At 43.4% G+C, this 5,421-nt stretch overlaps 1 long non-coding RNA gene across 1 annotated transcript; it reads left to right on the top strand.

Annotated features, from left to right (window-relative positions):
* Window positions 1-612: 612 nt before the first annotated feature.
* Window positions 613-5,086, top strand: LOC115196224 (uncharacterized). Its single transcript, XR_003878818.1, has 2 exons — window positions 613-904; window positions 3,094-5,086. It is a non-coding gene; the product is annotated as an uncharacterized LOC115196224 (long non-coding RNA).
* Window positions 5,087-5,421: the final 335 nt, after the last annotated feature.

Genomic DNA, 5,421 nt, shown 5'->3' with positions numbered 1-5,421 from the left:
CATCACAAAGCCCAGACCTCAATCCCATAGAAAATTTGTGGGCAGAACTGAAAAAGCATGTGCGAGCAAGGAGTCCTACAAACCTGACTCAGTTACACCAGCTCTGTCAGGAGGAATGGGCCAAAATTCAACCAACTTATTGTGGGAAGCTTGTGGAAGGCTACCTTAAACGTTTGACCCAAGTTAAAGAATTTAAAGGCAATGCTACCAAATACTAATTGAGTGTATGTAAACTTCTGGCCCACTGGGAATGTGATGAAAGAAATAAAAGCTGAAATAAATCATTCTCTACTATTATTCTGACATTTCACATTCTTAAAATAAAGTGGTGATCCTAACTGACCCAAGACAGGGAACTTTTACTAGGATTAAATGTCAGGAATTGTGAAAAACGGAGTTTAAATTTATTTGCCTAAGGTGTATGTAACTTCCAACTTCAGCTGTACATGTACAGATTACCTCAATTACCTCGACACCGGTACCCCCACACATTGACTTTGTAACGGTACCCCTGTATATATCCCCGCCATTGTAATTTTACTGCTGTTCTTTAATAAGGTATTTTCTTAAAACTGCATTGTTGGTTAAGGTCTTGTAAGTGAGCATTTCACTGTTGTATTCGGCGCATGTGACAAATAACATTTGATTTGATTTACAACCTCTGGTGTGTGTTTGTAGGTACGGTCATGAGGCTAAGGTGGTCCACTTCCTGGGGAAGGTGAAGCCGTGGAACTACTCCTATGACACCCAGACTGGGAAGGTCAAAGGTCACACCCTGACCCCTGGCTCGGGTGACCTGCACCCTGACTTCCTGGTTCAGTGGTGGAACCTCTACTCCTCTGGGGTCCTACCTGCTCTCAGAGACTCATATGGAGACGCACTGTTCTGCTCCGGCTGCACTGAGGTACTGCGTGTGTGTGTGTGTGTGTGTGTGTGTGTGTGTGTGTGTGTGTGTGTGTGTGTGTGTGTGTCTGTCTCATAGCGTGTGTACTTCTTAAGAGCTCCAGTACTGACAATGGTTTCTGAATCTTGAAAGATGTATAACAAGACTTGTGAGATATGTTCAGTGCTTTCGGAAAGTATTCACACAGCTTGACTTTTTCCACATTTTGTTGTTACAACTTGAATTTATTTGAGATTGTGTCACTGGTCTACACACAATACCCCATAATGTCAAAGTGGAATTATGTTTTTAGATTTTTAAAATAAATTAATTAAAAATGAAAAACTTAAATATATTGAGTCAAACTATTCAACCCCTTTGTTATGGCAAGCCTAAATAAGTTCAAAAGTAAAAATGTGCTTAACAAGTCACGTAATAAGTTGCATTGACTCACTCTGTGTTTTAACATGATTTCTGAATGACTACCTCATCGCTGTACCCCACACATACAGATAATTGTAAGGTCCATCAGTCAAACAGTGAATTTCAAACACAGATTCAACCTCAAATAACAGGGAGGTTTTCCAATGCCTCGCAAAGAAGGGCACCTATTGGTAGATGGGTAAAAATAAAAAAGCAGACATTGAATATCCCTTTGAGCATGGTGAAGTTATTAATTACACTTTGGATGGTGTATCAATACACCCAGTCACTACAAAGATGCAGGCGTCCTAACTAACTCCGTTGCCGGAGAGGAAGGAAACTGCTCAGGGATTTCACCATGAGACCAATGGGGACTTTAAAACATTTCAAGTTTAATGGCTGTGATAGGAGAACACTGAGGATGGATCAATAACATTGTAGTTATTCCACAATACTAACCTAATTTACAATGTGAAAAGAAGGAAGCCTGTACAGAATAAAACATATTCCAAAACATGCATTCTGTTTTCAATAAGACAAAGTAAAACTGCAAAAAATGTGGCAAAGAAATGAACTTTGTCCTGAATACAAAGTGTTATGTTTGGGGAAAATCCAACGCATCACTGAGTACCACTCGTCATATTTTCAAGCATGGTGGTGGCTGCATCATGTTATGGGTATGCTTTTCATCAGCAAGAACTAGGGAGTTTTTTAGGATAAAAATAAACTGAATAAATCTAAGCACAGGGAAGTCCTTAAGGAGAAACCTGGTTCAGTCTGCTTGGCATACAAATGCACCTTTCAGCAGGACAATAACCTAAAACACAAGGTCAAATATACACTGGAGTTGCTTACCAAGATGACATTGAATTTTCCTGAGTGGCCTAGTTAGACAGTTTTGACTTAAATTGGCTTAAAAATCAATGGCAAGACTTAAATGGCTGTCTAGCAATGATCAACAACCAACTTGACAGAGCATAAAAAATAAAATAATGTACAATCAAGGTGTGCAAAGCACTTAGAGACTTACCCAGAAAGACTCACAGCTGTAATCACTGCCAAAGGTGATTCTAATATGTATTGACTCAGGGGTGTAAAAAAAATAAATAATAATATTTCATTTTGTTATTATGGGGTATGGTGTGTAGATGGGTGAGAGAAACAAATCTATTTAATCAATTTTGAATTTGGGCTGTAACACAACCAAATGTGGATTAAAGCAAGGGCTTTAAGGCACTGTATGTGTTTTGAGAGGACTGTTGAAGGACAGTTTGTGTATGTGAGTACAGTGTGTTCACAGTTTAATTGTACAGTATTTGCTGGTTTCAGTCGCTGATGATGATGATGGTGGTGTGTGTGTGTGTTGACCCTCTGTAGTGGCAAGTCATTGACATGGTAACCTCTCTCCCTGTCTCTCATGGATACTTTAAACAGGTAATCTAAGGGCATGTCTGAAATGGCACCATATGCCTTATATAGTGCAATAATAATATTGCAGTAGGGTGATGATGTAGTCACCGATGTAGTGCTATACTTCTGACACCCTAGTTCAACTCTAAAAACCCGGCCGGCTGTGCTTATTGGAGTTGCCACGGTAACAGGAAGAAGCTGATTGGCTTTTCGCTTAGTTCTGTTTCTCTGTAGAGGAAGCTGCTGATTGGTCAATGCTTTGGGTTGAGGGGAAATGCTTCATGGCTGTTACCGCCCTTGTATTAGTGAGTATTTCTCCATGTCTCAGAACACTCATCTGGTTTGCCTCCCCTGTCTCTCCCTCCACCCCCCTATAGGAGGAGGTCTGTGACAGTGTGGTTGAGGTCATCCTCCCCCCGCCTCCCCCCCAGGCGCCCCAGGTGTCCAGTGAGGAGGAGAGGAGGCAGCGATGGGAGGCGGGCCAGGCGGACTACATGGGAGCCGACTCCTTCGAAAGCATCCAGAGGAAACTGGACTGCTTCCTCAAGTAGAGGGCCAGAGGAGGGATGACGGATGGAGAGGGCATCCATTGGCAGGCCTGAGATGCGTCAGTCCGGGCGGGGATCAACTGTTATTCGACAGTTGAATAAGAAGAGAAAGCGGTAGAGCATGACGTATTGAAAAACAGTCCCATCCTGGGCGCCTCTCTCTGTTTTTCTCTCTCTCTGTGTGTGTGTGTGTGTGTGTGTGTGTGTGTGTGTGCGCACGCGCGTCTGTGTGTGGCCTGGTCCTGCAGAGACGGGTCCATTCAGTGTTTGAACACCAGTTTACTACACTATGCAGCCCCCATACCACCACCTCAGCGCCGAAGCCTTGTTCAGTACGTAATGACTCAGTAATAACCTCACTGTGACTCTGCCTCACCAAGTCCCATCCAGACCCCATGACTCTACCAGCTCTAACCCAGTTACTCAGTCAAGCCTGATAATGATAGAGATAGGGAAGTTGTGCTTTTACTCTCTAAAGTATTCAGAGATGTGTGGGTATGAAGTATTTCCCTCTATAAAATGGAAGAACTGTTATTTTGTTTATTAAAGTTTGCATCCCAGCGGTTATTTTTGCTCTCCATATGCGTGTTGTGCATGGTTGTTTCTTTATATTATGATTATTGTGAAGGAAGCCCGTTTCTAAAGTGGAAAACCCACCGTAGCTCTTGTCATTTCGCCATGTCATGTTTGTTGTCATCACTTCCTGTTGGGTTTCCTCACTTCCTGTGTAGTCTGACTAGTTGCCTTACCACTGTCAAAGACTCTTATTACACAACTATTCTAGTTGTCGCCTTTCAGTTTACAGAAAACACTTCTCTGCTGCTGCCAAACCCCCCTCCCCTCCACTCTACTCATTCAACCCTCCTACAGACTTACCTCTACGCTCCTCCAGCTCCACTCTACTCATTCAACCCTCCTACAGACTTACCTCTACGCTCCTCCAGCTCCACTCTACTCATTCAACCCTCCTACAGACTTACCTCTACGCTCCTCCAGCTCCACTCTACTCATTCAACCCTCCTACAGACTTACCTCTACGCTCCTCCAGCTCCACTCTACTCCATTCAACCCTCCTACAGACTTACCTCTACGCTCCTCCAGCTCCACTCTACTCCATTCAACCCTCCTACAGACTTACCTCTACGCTCCTCCAGCTCCACTCTACTCATTCAACCCTCCTACAGACTTACCTCTACGCTCCTCCAGCTCCACTCTACTCCATTCAACCCTCCTACAGACTTACCTCTACGCTCCTCCAGCTCCACTCTACACATTCAACCCTCCTACAGACTTACCTCTACGCTCCACTCTACTCCACCCTTCTCTACTCTCAACTTGACACCCCCCATCCTCAACTCACCCCTCCTACAGCCCCACCTTGTCAACCCCCTCCACCACCCTCCAACATCAACACCCTGATGCCTCTTCTTCTCCCTGAAGTGTGTACCTTCATCCCACCTTGTGGATTTAAAAGGAATGGACTGGTGTGAGGAAAATCATATCAGATATTGTTTTGACATGGTGAAAACTCAAGTCCATGATTAATCCAATGCTTTTACATCCATGAAGGGGACAGAGTGAGCAAGTCAAGTGCACACGGGGGCATAAGGCCAGTAGGGAATCATAACACACACTCGGCCTATACTGATCTAGTAAGTAATGGGACGTAATAGTTTTGTGGTCCCTCTTAACACACCCACAAACTGCTCGATAGAGAAGTTTCCAAACGCTGTGAAACCTTGTGTGTTCTGAACACACCCCAGTAGTTGTCACTGTTTCTGTTTTCTGTAGACACTTAATAAAGGACTGGTGAAGAAGTCTCCATCTGTCTTTTATTCTAGATATGTGGCTACTACAAATACAGCCTAACTACTAGTCCTACTGAACTGTGTGTGATTGTCTGGGTGGGGTGTGTGTGTGCGCACGCGCTCTCGCTCACTGATGGTATTGAAATCATAACAAAAGGTTGTGATTTTAGGTGCGCTCTGTTTCAGACCTGGGATAAATATAGTTTGTAACTGCTTTGTGGAAAGTAAAAATCTTTATGGGGGAACAAATAGCTACTTTGGAGGTGACTACAACTATTGGAAAACAGATTCCAAAAACGGACCACTTATTAAACCCAAATAAATACCTCACATTTACATTTAAGTCATT

The sequence above is a fragment of the Salmo trutta genome, chromosome 6 (assembly GCF_901001165.1).
Source record: "Salmo trutta chromosome 6, fSalTru1.1, whole genome shotgun sequence".
Classification (NCBI taxonomy): Eukaryota; Metazoa; Chordata; class Actinopteri; order Salmoniformes; family Salmonidae; genus Salmo; species Salmo trutta.
Note: the sequence above shows the minus strand (reverse complement) of the source record. Positions and strands in the feature narration are given on the sequence as shown.